The sequence below is a fragment of the Hippopotamus amphibius genome, chromosome 1, assembly GCF_030028045.1.
Source record: "Hippopotamus amphibius kiboko isolate mHipAmp2 chromosome 1, mHipAmp2.hap2, whole genome shotgun sequence".
In the NCBI taxonomy this organism is placed as follows: Eukaryota; Metazoa; Chordata; class Mammalia; order Artiodactyla; family Hippopotamidae; genus Hippopotamus; species Hippopotamus amphibius.
Window position 1 is genome coordinate 171,497,869 of NC_080186.1, and position 14,478 is coordinate 171,512,346.

The window sequence follows — 14,478 nt, forward strand, 5'->3', positions numbered from 1 at the left end:
TAATGGCCATAATGAAATAAATCATAGAAAGTATGCTGTAAACTAGAGAGTGCTCTAAAGTTGTTTATTAGTTGCCATGGTAGCTACAGTCATGAGAACAACCACCAGCAGCTGAGTGTTTATTAAAAGCCAGGCACTATGTTAAGTACTCGAAGTTTTTATCTCATGACAGGCTCATATCCACACCATAAGCTCTAAGTAAAGTTCTCTTGTTATACCTATTTTACAAATAAGGAAACTGAGTTAAAGAAACTTACTCAAGGCTATAGGTGAGTAGTTTGTGAAGTATAGGTGAATGGTTGTGAACCCAGAACTATCTGACTGCAATCCTGTGCTCTTAATTAGTGTGCTAAGTGCTTCTATACGCGTATAATGCTAGAGCCCCAAAATATGACGGCTTACCTGTGAAGGTTTCAAGGTAGAAGATAAACTGCTTGAAAATCTCAGTACTGTGTGGAGTAAACGTACACACCTCATCTCTTTATCCTTAGTCGCTTTAAAAAGAAATTTGAGAAAGCAAATTGTGTGACTCTATCACATCTTTTTTTTTCCTGGTTCAGCCACTTACTATTTTTGTGACCTTGGGCAAGTTGTCTAACTTCGCTGTACCTTGGTTTCCTCATCCCTAAAATGGGCATAATAATCTGAGTCATGGTGTTCTTTTGATGCTCAGAAAAGTAAAAAATATGTATTTACAGTAGTGATACTGTACTCTATACCTTTGTACATATCACTATCAACATGTCTATCTCCTTGCATTGCCAATAAAATCCTGCTTTTATTGGCAGGATTTTGCTGCCAATGGGACTGTATGCTTTCCATCACTAATTATGGGACACCAGATTTTAGGCTCTAGAAGAATAAATGTGATCCTTGATATATCACAGTAATGCAAGGAAACACAGAACCTCTGAACTATGATCACTTATAAATATTTTCAATATTATTAGCTGTTTAGGCAATAGTTTGGCAACTGCTAAGAAAGTTTGAATGCTACAATCATGTCATAAGTTTCTAAAGTTCTCCGTGATATTTATGGTAGTAGTGATGTCATTTGGAGGAAAGCCAATTACACAAAAGATATCATTTTATTAAATCTATTCCAGGCAGCCATGTTTGAGGATACGACAAGGGACTCATCTGCTGGTAAAGTTAGATAAGTGTTTGCCAGAGTGTGTTCATTTCATCCCACACTATCTTAAGGAATGCTATTGAATGAAAATATTTTATGAGCAAATGAATTTTGAACGCTGCCTATCATAGCCTCCTCTTGGCAGTTAATAATGCACATAAATACACTGAGGGCTCCTGAAAGTCTTGTAGTTTCACACTTACCTGCACACACATACACACATTTTTCCTTTTTTAAAATCAAGTATATTTGCTCACAGAATCCTTTCTTGACAAAATACTCCTAATGTTCTGTGGAACTGGTGTTCCATTTACCACATCTTGGAAATTATTGAGTTAGACCATATTTCTGAATCTCAACTCAGTGGGTGTATTTTGTCATGAAAAGCCCTTGACACCCCAGATTCCATCATCTGTAAGCCTCTAATTTGATGTTGAATACTGCAGGAGAATGAGTCAGGAGGCTCAAGCTGTTACGTCACATCCTTTTGACTTAGGGCCAGTTGCTGAAACTTTCTGGAGTTTATTTCCTCATCTCTTCATAACATGATCAGGTGATCTCTAAGGGTGTAAAAGTTTTTACTGAAAATAATTAAAATTTAAATAATGCTATATAGTTCTCAAAATACTTTTCTATGCCTCCTCTAGAGTGGCCTGGGTACCTTTTGGGAAGCTGGCAGCTAAGCCCAGCACCTACCTAGTATAGTAGTGAGATTATTTTAGGAGTTTACAGAGCAGTAAGTTTCACCTTCTGTAGGTACTGTGTCTGGCTTCTTGGGCACTTGGCCAGCATTGTCTACAGTTCCAGCACTGCAGCCTCTCTCAGCCTTGAAGGGCTACTTCTTCATAGTCCACCTACTCAGAGAACAGAAGCGAAGCTGCTGGTATGTCTTGAAGTCGGCTGGGTCATCATGACATAGCGTGCCTGCTGAAAGAGAATTTCCATAGCTGAGAAGTACTTGTGCACTGAGAGCAGTGGAAGGGCTAAATCCAGTGGGACACGCAGCCATCTGAGACATGGTGGCTCTCATTGGAGGCATATCAAAGTGGCCAGGGATGTATCTATTTGATAAGCTGGACTTCATTTATTAGCTGAATAAAGGGGTTACGCTCTTAAAACCAGGGGAAGAATAAATAAAGGGCATTTAAGTAAGTATAGAGCATTTAATGCAGAGTAAGAACCATTGAACCAACACAGGACACTGCCCCGCCAACGACGATGCCACTGGGAGGTAGCAGATTGTGGCGCTTAAGAACATTGGGGGTCAGATACATTTGTCATTAAAATTCTGGCTTTGTTATGCAGTCTTGTGACTCTAGGCAATTTTATTTAATTTTTATTCTATTTTATTTAACCTATCTAAGTCTACTGTCATCATCTGTATAGAAAAGCTATTTTTGCCAACCAAATAAAGTTATTGTACAGGTAACTTTAAATGATGGGCAATGATGACCTGCACAACTTCATGGTGGCCACTGGAAAAGGATAGGAATGATTTACAGCTTCAAACATAACCTCTTAGAGAACTCTTGCCTCCACCAAAAGCCATCTTATTCTCTGTTTCCTCATGGTGTTGGGAGACAGCTACTCCAGAGTGCATCAGGGGAACTTTCTGGGATGATGGAAATGTTCTTTGTGCTGCCAGTATGGTAGCCACTAACCGCATGTGGCTCTTAAGCACTTGACATGTGGCTAGTGTGACTGAGTAACTGAGTGTTTGCTTTATTTAATTTAAATTTAAAGTTTAAATTTAGAAAGCCACATGTGGCTAGTGGCTACTATTTTGGCCAGCACAGTTACAGATTATAACAAACCACATTGGTGTGAAATTTATAACTGCTAAAGTTTTTTTCTCTAAAATACTGTTTCATGTCATAGGCAGATTCTACAGTTTAAAAGTTGGTTGTGGTCACTTTAAAAAAAAAAAAAAAGAACAGAAGGTGTTCTTTTCTGGTGAATGTCACCAGCCACATTACTTAAAATCCTTCTATGCAGGGAACTGATTCAGACTTTCACACTGTGGAAGAGAAAATATTCCGTATAAACCTCCAGGATCTGTTGAATTTCACTGAAATGATGGTGTGCTTATGACCAAATATTACCTTAATCAGTGTTCTATAATAACAACAACAACAAAGAAATCACGTTCTTTGGTTGTGTGGTACAGAATTGTAAATCCATCTGTGGAGGCAAGCTTTCTGGTTGTATCCCTATTTATTTTTTATCTACTTGCTCTATCAAATTTGAAAAGATTGCTCTTATAACTTTAAGCTTTCCTTGTTTTACTGAAACTTTGCTCTTGATATTTCATTATAGTTTTACTGCATAAATCTTATATCCTCTTAAGAGTTGTAGTTTTCAACCTTAGGTAATATTCTTTTTTGGACTCAGTTATTGCTTTTTGTGCTTGAATTCCATTCTATTTGCTATTGATTATTACTGTTTCTGCTTTATATCATTTATGTTTTCCCTGATTTTTCTTTGTCATGTTTTCTACTCTTTTTATCATTTCATTTTGATGGTTTTCTTATAGACAGAATATAGCTAAATTTTGTTATTTTAATCAGACCTACAAATGATTTTTTATTTGATTGAAAACTAAGCATGTTTGTGTTTTTTGAGGTTTTTTGCTTGTTTCTTTAATATTTAATTAATTAATTTGGTTGCACCAGGTCTTAGTTGCGGCATGTGTGCTCCTTAGTTGTGGCTCACTGGCTCCTTAGTCGTGGCATACAAACTGTTAGTTGCAGCATGACTGTGGGATTTAGTTCCCTGACCAGGGATCAAACCCATGCCCCCTGCATTGGGAGCTTGGAGTTTTAACCACTGTGCCACCAGAGAAGTCCCAGCATATTTGGGTTTGTTGCGATTTCAGTATATTTGGTTTATTCCCATCATTTTACTTTATGTATAAAAGTCATTATATTTTGCAGTTTTTCTCTTTTCCCCTTTGCTATCATTTCTGGCTTAATCACTTACGTTTCTCTCCTCTGCTTCTGCTGTCGTTCTTCCTTAACTAAGAAATTCTATATTCTTTAAACTAGTGATTCCATGTATTGAAACCGCTGTTCCTCTCTAACAACTGTTCTGTAGCATGGAAATTAAATAATACCTGTTCCTCTCATTCCTCGGCATTTAGCTTGTTCACATCTCCCAGTCCCAAGTTGAGATCTTAGGAATAAATTATTTCCAAGTCCTCATTATGACAAGTACCTCTCCTATTCCCCAGTTCCTGACATTATTATTTTAGGCTGCTGTCTTATCATATAGCTCCTTTGTTTCAACAATCCTTTCTCAAAAATTATAAGTTAATAACCTGTAAATGTTGTTTAACTGTATTTTTTAAATAAATTATTTATTTATTTATTAGCTGCATTGGGTCTTCGTTGCTGCGTGCGGGCTTTCTCTAGTTGCAGCAAGCAGGGGCTACTCTTTGTGTGCGGGCTTCTCATTGTTGTGGGTTCTCTTGTTGCAGAGCTTGGTTTCTAGGTGCGTGGGCTTCAGTAGTTGCAGCACGCGGGCTCAATAGTTGTGGCTCACGGGCTCTAGAGCACAGGCTCAGTAGTTGTGGCTCATGGGTTTAGTTGTTCCACAGCATGTGGGATCTTCCCGGACCAGGGCTCAAACCCATAACTCCTGCATTGGCAGGCAGATTCTTAACCACTGTGCCACCAAGGAAGTCCCTGTTTCACTGTGTTTTTAACTCTCAGTACTACAAGTGAGAAAACTAATGCTAGGCTATTCCATCTTCTTTGTAGATAGCCTGTTCTTTCTTTCTGGAAATGGAAAGTTTTTTTACCTTCTCGCCTTATGGTTCGGATATTCAGAGGTTTCATGAGGCATTTTTTAAAATATATCTTTTTTCCCATTATTCTTGTCTAGGACACTATGAGCAATTTTTTTTAATTTTTACAGTGCTTTACAATGTTGTGTTAGTTTTTGCTGCACAATAAAGTGAATCAGCTGTAAGTGTACGTATATCCCCTCTTTTATGGATTTCCTTCCCATTTAGTAGCACTGAGTAGAGTTCCCTGTGCTATACAGTAGGTTCTCATTAGTTATCTATTTTATATGTAGTAGTGTATATATGTCAATCCCAATCTCCCATTTCATTCCCTTCCCCCCTTCCCCCACTGGTACCCATACATCTGTTCTCTATGTCTGTGTCTCTGTTTCTGCTTTGCAAATAAGTTCATCTGTATCATTTTTCTACATTCCACACATAAGCAATATTATACGATATTTGTTTTTCTCTTTCTGACTTACTTCACTCTGTGACCAAAAGATGTAAAGCTACTTTTTAGTTAAGCTTAGGAAATTTTTTCCTATTATTTTTTTATTTTCTATTGGTTTTTAAAAAAATCTTACTTACATTCTTGTCTTCAGTTCTGTCCTCCAAGTCTCATCTTTTACTTATATTAATTTCTTAGAAATTTTCCACTGTGCTGTAAGCTATTTCTTCGATCTGATCTTCTAGACAGCTAACTCAGCTTGAAACAGTGACCATTTGTTTTTCCATTCTTCTGTTGAGTATGAATATTGAAAGGTATACTTTCTTGAACCAAGAAAGACTTTAGTCTTTTAATATGTGTTTGTCTTTTCATGAAGAAAATTCCCTTAGTACCTATACCAATCAAGCTACCTGGGTTTCTCCAGCAGTTACAGATTTGCAGGCTGTATAAGATATGGTCCTTTTTATTTTACTGAGCTGATACTGTAGTACTGTAACTTGCCTGCTGAGAGGTCACAGGGGCATCTTTTGCTCTTGAGCCTCTCTGGGTCCTTATGTACAGGGAACAGGTGTAGGCTCCAACCAGAGAGCCAGGAATGATTCACTTTACCAGTGTAGACCACCACCCATGCTAGACCACCCACGCCAGCAGGATCTGGTGATTACCTGATGCTCTTCATGTGGCAGGTCACAGAGGAAGAGTCTCCCCCTTTATAAGTCAAATGGATCCAGTGATAGATACTACCTGTGTCCTTTTAGTAGGCCTTATGACCTATGGGGTTTTTTCGTTGTTGTTGTTGTTCTTCAGCATTTCCCTAAAACCCCAGTAAATGGATCACATGGCATTTGTTCTCTTCTCAGCCCCCTCCCCCCCTAGTTAAATGTTATGCTGTAAGTTCTGTGTCAGGACAGAATCATAGAGAAGGGCTTTTGTGTTCCAGTTGTATGGTGCAGCATGTTTCCTGGGGAAGCTGTGATTTATGAGGTTTGGTTGTCTCAGTACATGTATGTAGCTGCCTACATGGCTCAAGAGGAGTTGATTTAGGCAGAAATTTCAGAAAGAAAACAGAGCATTGCATCCATATTATTATGTAAAGACTGTCATCAAATTGTGCCTAATATTTTATTCACTGCTGCTTTAATCCAGTCTTGTGATCTCATTGTATTTGGTTCAAGGGATGTATAAGATCTGTTCAAACATTGGTTTCCATTGATTCTGTTTCTGACTTTATTGATAACGGATAAATGTTTTGTAAGTCCATATTACTTTTCCCTGAAATTATTCAGGCTTACTTAATTATTATAGATTCTTCTTGGATACCATAAAATTCAGTACTTTAACTTGCATATTATCCATCTTCTGTGTTAATCATTTATGTCTGTGGTTCCCTTAACTTATGACAAAATATTTTTGTCTTTTTAACTTTCTTCTTCAGAAGTGACAAGGTCTTTCTGCTTAAATAATCTTACTAGTTTATAATCTTAAGCAATTTTTGTCATCCTTAAAGTAAGTTAATTGGTTTTGCTCTTGGGAGAGTGCACTTTAAGTTCATAGGCCATGAGTTTTAGGACCACATCTTTGATGGCCCTCATCCTTATGAAACGTGACATCAAAGATAGCAATTTTGCTTGCATCATTGGCCAGTACCTAATTATCTTTCCTGCCTCTTCATTCTTCAAGTGCGCTTTGATGTCAGCAGTAGCCTTGTGCTTTGAAAGACTGTAGAGAATGGTGAAAGGGGTCCTTATTTGCTGAGTCTACATTCCGCTGAAATATTAAATAATGGTATTATGTTAGGAACAAAATGCAATGCAACTGTGGTAATTAAAGTCATTACTTATCTATTTGCAGAAACGAGGTCTTTAATGTTCCTTTCAGTGTAAGAGAGAGAATTTCTCCCTAACGTAATCTGGCTAGATGAAGACTCATCTTAAGGAGAAATCAGAAACAAAGCAAAACAGTCTTGCTCATTGGGAATTAGGAGATTGTACGTGGGGTGGGAGGAAGCATTTGTGGAGCTGTGGCAATATTCATTTAAATGGTAAAGGGCTTTGGTCTGTTAGAAGGCAAAGCTACCGAAAGCTGAGACTGTGGATGTTGTGTCTCGGGGCCTAGCGAACACATCATGCACCTTGGAATGAGGTGGATGGCCAAGTGCAATGTCAGCTTCACTTTTTTTCCTTTAGTTAATTTTTTTTTTATTGGAGTATAGTTGCTTTACAATGTTGTGTTAGTTCCTACTGTATAGCAAAATGAATCAGCTATACTTATACATATATCCCCTCTTTTTTGGATTTCCGTCCCATTTAGGTCACCATAGAGCATTAAGTAGAGTTCCCTGTGCTATACAGTATATTCTCATTAGTTGTTTATTTTATACATAGTATCAATAGTGTATATGTGTCAATCCCAATCTCCCAATTCCTCCCAACCCACCTCACTTTTCCCCCTTGGTGTTCATACATTTCTTTTTACCAGCTCTTTGATTCTCCACATATAACTTAGTGTCCAATTTTTAGTTTTTTCATGTATAAAAATGACAAGAATACTTTTTTTAGCACATAAAAATAAAGTGAGATAGTTTAAAGAAAGGGTCATTATAAAGTGCCTGCCACAGAGTTAATTTCATTTCTTTTCTTGATTGTCAATAAGTAGGGACAATGAGTTGCCCTATCATAATTCAAGGAAAACAATAAGATACCATTTTTCACTCATTGAATTAATAAAAATTAAGCCATTTGCTTCTACTCAGTGTTGGAAGGAGTATGAGAAAATAATAGAGTGTAAATTGGTACCACCTATTCAGAGAGCAGTTTTGTACTATTTTTCAAACTGGCCACTTGACCAGCAATTCCAGTGCTTGGAATTGACCTTACAGAAAATCTGCCAAGCTGTGTAGTGAAGAAGACTCATGCAGCATTGTGTGTACTCATGGTCAGTTGTAAACAACATAAATATCCATCCCAAAGCAGATGGGCAGTGTGGAAGGGGATGTTTCAGTGCCCTCAGTGGTGACTCTATATGAAAATGACTCAAAGTTCATTTATTTTGGTGTTAAAAATTCATGTTTCTTTTGTAATTTCAAAACCCTAGTTATTCCAGGATCTTTTAAAAAATGTTTTTTAATTGTGTAAAATAAATGTACCATGAAATTTACCATCTTAACCATTTTTAAGTGTACAGTTGAGTAACGTTAAGTACCTTCACGTTGTTGTGCTACCATCACCAGCATCCATCTACAGAACTTTTTTTGTCTTACAAAACTGAAACTCTGAACCCATTAAACACTTAACTCCCCACCCACCCCCCAGCCTCTGTCAAGCATCATTCTACTTTCTGTGTCTATGAATGTGACTACTGTAGACATTTCTTATAAGTGGAATCACTCAGTCTTTTTCCTTTTGTAACTGGTTTACTTTACTCAGAATAATGTCCTTAAGGTTCATCCCGGTTGTAGCACATGTCATAATTTCCTTCCTTTTTAAGGCTGAATAGTATTCCATTGCATGTATTTTGTTTATTCACTCATCAGTCAATGGACACCTGGGTTGTGTCCACCTCTCGGCTGTTGTTAATAATAGTGTTGTATACATGGTTGTCCAAATATCTCTTCAGATCCCTGCTTTCAATTCTTTAGGGTATATTCCTTGAGCTTTTAAATTCAGCTTATAAATATCACTCATCTATTAATAAGTCTAGCAGATTTTAGTAGTCACTTTAAGAGGCCTTTAAATAGTCTTTGGTTCCATTTTCATATGTAGTTAATGAAACACCTCCCTACCTTTTAAATTGCTTTAATATATTAAATACACGTAATATCTCCTTTAAGACTTCAGTTGTGCAACTTAAAAACCTTTGTAAGTACTCAAATAACTCTCATAAACCTAATTAAAATCTATGTCTAAATACTCAAACTTATAAATTTATAAAAATCCGAAGTTCACTTAAATTATCCAGTTGTGTGTGTAAGTATAGTCACATTTTAACATAAAAATCACAACTCTAAATAAGTTACATAATTATTTATTTTAAATTGTGCTTACAAGGTAATGTAATGGAATGGGCCAGATGCTATTAAACATTACAGGTACATAATTTTTGCACAAGTTCCTTAAAGCAAAAATATTAATTTAATGGCTTTGATTCTCTTAACATTTCTGTTCTTAATTCTGAAATTTCCTGAGGGTGACAGATGTTTTTCCATCATGGAAGACAATTGCTGTCTCATTTATTTGAGTTTACTTAACTCTGAATATTTAGACCCGGTACGAATTCTGGACCAGCAGACATTTAGGCAAATTTTATTGAGACTAAGGAAACTATAATTTGAGGGGTTGCCTTCTCTTCATGCTCCAGTTATGTCTGTGATCAGAGAATTCAGATGGCAGACTGACTAGATAGATTCTTGATTAGAACCATAGTGGGATGCACTAAACCTTATTTGTAATTGCTGTGTCAAAAACTCCATTACTCAAAGGAGGCGGTCGTATAGCCAGGGTCATTAGAGTTAGATTACACACATTCCACAGTCCTTCATTGTACTCATTCATGTCTGCAGCTCCCACACAAGGTGGTCATTTGATTGCATGTTGCATTTCTTTGATTCCTGAGAATGGAAATGCCTTCTTGCTTAAGCCAAAGGACTGTGCAACTTGGGAAATCTCACATATTTGCATAAACTTTCTGGGACCAGGCGATTCTTTGTATACTAAAGTGGGGACGAATGGAATTTTGGATATCTTTATGGCATTATTTGACTGCACAACTCCAGGGGATGTCATTGACATTACAGTAGTTGTGGGTTGCTTTCCTAAGTTATGCAGTGTGCATCTGTGCAGCTGTGAACCATAACTGCGTTCTGCTGACAGGTAAATAAATAATACCACAGCCACATGGACAGCTGATGTATTGCTGTCACTGTGACTAATTTCCCTCCTCATGTGGGGCTTCTTGGGGACACCTAGTCTATTGATCTTACTGCTTTCTCCCATTTCTTAATCTGTCACTTCATTCCTTTTCTCTCTTCCCATCTCATCCAGCAGAGATTCCATAGTCTGTAATTTCAGAATGTGTCTAACAACAGTTTACACCCCCATGCTGTTCTGAATTTTTTTCTTCTCTGGCAGACAACATCCTAACCCTGGATGAACCCTTATCTCTGAATGAGCTTCTCAGCTGCCTAGAATTGTTGGAAAAAGTCATAACACAGACAGATGGGTTCCATTATAAGTTCATCTTGTTCTTCTACCATAGAGAGGTGCTGGAGGTCACTTGGAAATCTGCTGGCTTCTCAGGTCAGCTCCCTCTCCTGGTGTGTGCAGTGTCCATCTCAGTTATCCTCCAAGATCTGACACCCCAGCCAACCTCTGCAAAAGACCTGCTGTCCCACCTCCTGTTTCACAAAGAAAACAGAAGGTATCTGAGAGGACACTGCTCATTTTCCTCTTCTATATAAACATGCCTACATCTCTGTGCAGCCTGCCCTTCCTCCCTCAGTTACAAGCACAGTGTTTTTCTTCTCCTATCTAAGGATAACTCCTCCACACAAATTCTGGTTTCACCCTCAGCCAGACTCCTTTAGGGGTCTTATACTAGAAATTATTATTCTTTATGGTAATCAGAAACCCTCCCTTTCAACTAGGTCATTCTCACTGACTTTTAGTAATCCTCGTCTCTTCCACAAAACACAACAAAAGAATAAATAAGCAAAAAACAAAACCAAAAAAACAAAAAAGTTTATCCCTCAATCCCAAATCCCCAGAAGACCTATGTTTGCCTTTACCTTCTGGAAACCTCTCCAAAGGTTGTCTGGCTGTCCACACGACAAGAATGCTCATCTTCAGTTAGCTAGCATGGTTTGGCATCTCTAGTCATATTAAGGGGACTTGTGAAATACAGCAGAATTTCCAAATATATTCCATTGTATTTATTTAAAGTAAAATGGTAACATAGGCTATAATAGTAAAGATAGAAATTAGAAAGTATTAGCACGGATGTAGAGGAATTAGAACTCTCATTGATTACTGGTAGGAGTATAAAATCGTGAAGTCATTTTGGAAAACAGTTTGACAGTTTCTTTAGAAGTTAAATATATACTCACTGTACAGTGCAGCAAAAGGCCACCGGTTGGTTGTCAGATGTGGTATATCTATACCGTGGAATATTATTCGGCAGTAAAAGGCACTGAAGTACCGACCCGTGCCAGAGCATGGATGGTCCTCAGGAACATGATGCCAACTGAAAGGAGCCAGACAAAAAAGATCACATACTGTATGATTCCATGTGTATGAAATTGTCCAGAAAAGGCAAATTTAGAGTGATAGAAAGATTAGTGACTGATGGAGGCTGGGAATGAGCGCAAGGAATCTTTCTGGGATGATGCAAATGTTCTAAAATTGGGTTGTGGTGATGGTTGCACAATTCAATAAAATTTATGAAAAACTATTGAATTGTACATTTAAGACAGGTGACTATAACTTGTGTAAGTTATACCGTAATGAATTTAAGTTTTTGATGAGTTTGCCAATTGTACCAGTTGCTTAATGTGAGTAAAAGTGAAATTATATAAAGTAAATTAATATGCTATATTGCAGTTAGATATTAGAAAGTTGAAATAGCAATATTTATGTTTCACAGGATAATTTTTAACAAAATTTTCTTGGTCATATAGTAATGAGGAAAATATCTATTTCCAGTCCGCTGGTTCCAGCACACCAAATGTTAACCAGTTCGCTTCTTTTATCCTTCATTAACTCATTGCAAGTATGTCCCTAACTATGAATGGTTAGCGTGGTATACAATAATATTTTACCCACAGTGAAACCTTGATGAATGTATGGCCAATCATAACATTTAATTAAGGTCTCTTATTACTCTTTGACCATAATTAAAATGCTAGTAACGTCTGGGACAGAATGTTTTCAATCTGATCAGGAAATTTAAATCTCTTTCAATATCTAATATTTGTTCACATTTTACATGTGAATAATTCTGGAATAAGTAGGTTACGCTGTAAGTTTAAATTTTAACGTAATCACTTGCCAACCAGAAAGCAAAATGTAACCATGTAAGAAAATAGATTCAGAAGCACAGTCTTAAAGAAGGGAAATATAGGCAAAAAGAAATAAGGAATGGTGACCTGCTCCCGGGAAGGGGAATCTGGAGTTGGCTTAAATTGGGCCTTTAACATGAAAGGTCGTTTGCAGAGGACAAACAGCTATCCTTATCTAGATATTCCTCTTCTCCAAAAACATCAGTCTAAGAGGACATAATGTTAAGAAGGTGTTATAGTTAGAAGGAAGGCATTTCCTGACAAATTGGTTTACTTAAGAATGAGATTATGAGAGAGGCCATGCAGGCTTCTCTCTGGGATCCTAAAGGAGTGCAGGATGTGAACGTAGGTATACATGCATGAATCTATCAAAAAATAAGTGTTTTATATTTTTGGTGAAAGATAGACTTTTCCCTATTTGTTCAGAACTTGGTATAATTTATCATAAGTCTAATATTTATTTAAAATGGCAAAAAAATGTTGTCTGAAGGACAATAGAGTAGGTTTAAAAAATTTACGACCTGGCAATTTGTGGTATGGGAAGCATGCTTTTTTTTTTACAGGGTTGACATATCTACATGTATAATACAGAGATTGTCTTCTTCAAAAACATGATTTGCAGCCAGCACATCTGTTGTTCTTATGTAAGGGATTAAAATGAGCTATTTTTGTTGAAGTTCAGCTGCAGAGTAACAGAATGTTAAACCAGCTTGCTAAAAAAGTTACCTATTTTAGATTGTTTGCCTTATATTGAACTTTCAAAATGTTCTTTTCCTCCACCTGACAGCCTCATACTTCATTAAAAAACAGAAATTTTATGTGGCTTTAAGTTGTATTTTTGTCATACGATAGCATTTAGATGATATCTAAGTTGTTCTCGTTTTGCATTTTGAATGTTAAATTATATCCAAGTTTGCTATTTCCCGGTAACGGTTTTTCATAAAAATCTTACCAACATTATTGACTGTTTTTCCGTTGAATGTAACATTGTTTTATTTTTACAAAAGTCTGAAATAAACTTCTTCTGGCTTTCCCCTTCAAATGGAATTATGTCATTCTCATTAAGGCTTATCAGGAAATCCTATCATCTTACATTCCCAAGAGTTAATAAACTGTATGCACACAATCTCTCTGTAAAAGGGGGAAAAACTTTTCACATATTTCTGTCTTACTTTTTTAACAAATGTTAATCCTCTGATCGGCCAGTCTTCAGGAAACTGACCTATCTCTGATTTCCTATGTCTTTCAAAACACAAGCAATAAATTAAAAACCTGTTAATAATTCAGTTCTGCTTAAAATAATATACATATACTGATCATCTTAAAGGGTCATTTAAGTAAATTATAGCAGGAAGAGAGATATAATAGAAATGCCCAGCTTTCAAGTTGCTTATAGTCTAGATCAGTCCTTTTATTGCTTATAAACTGTAAGGTGTGTATGGATCTCCTAAAGATCTTGTCAAATGTATATTCCAGGTCAGGGAGTCTGGGATGGGGCCTGAGTCTGCATTTCTAACCAGCTCGCGAGTGATGCTTATGTTGCTGATCCATGAACCACTTTGAGATGCAGGTTCATAATAGACTGTCCTTGATATTCTTAGAAGAGTCTGACTGTAGATCATATGTGACACACATTTGCTAACATTTTTACCATTATTATAACCGAGCTGGACAGTCATCTTCTAGAGAACAGGGGTCATGTAATATTAACTTGGAAAGAATCCATGACCATGGGCCTTATTAGTGCTGCCTTCCTAGCTGAGCTACACATAGAACGAAACTGACAAGGAAACAGAAATCAAATTGTTAAAACTAAATGATTATAGACAATCTGGACTGCCGAAATACATATGTGATATGGAAGGGTACATCTTCACTGGTTCTGTTTTGATTTTCTGAACTCTTGACCACCTAGTCGAAGAAGAAATTTTGCTAGGTAAAGAGGAGTCAGTAAAGCAGGTGCCATCAGGACACAGGTGTGGCACACCACTGAGTAGAGAGGGCTGGGTGGCTGGAGCTGTGGTGTCACAGAGGGGACACAATTCACTCCACCACTGCCACGC

General features: G+C 37.1%; 1 protein-coding gene across 1 annotated transcript in view; it reads left to right on the forward strand.

Annotated features, from left to right (window-relative positions):
• Positions 1-14,478, forward strand: part of FBN2 (fibrillin 2) — a 220,903-nt gene that overhangs the window by 51,427 nt on the left and 154,998 nt on the right. The gene's annotated exons all lie outside the window — the stretch shown is intronic.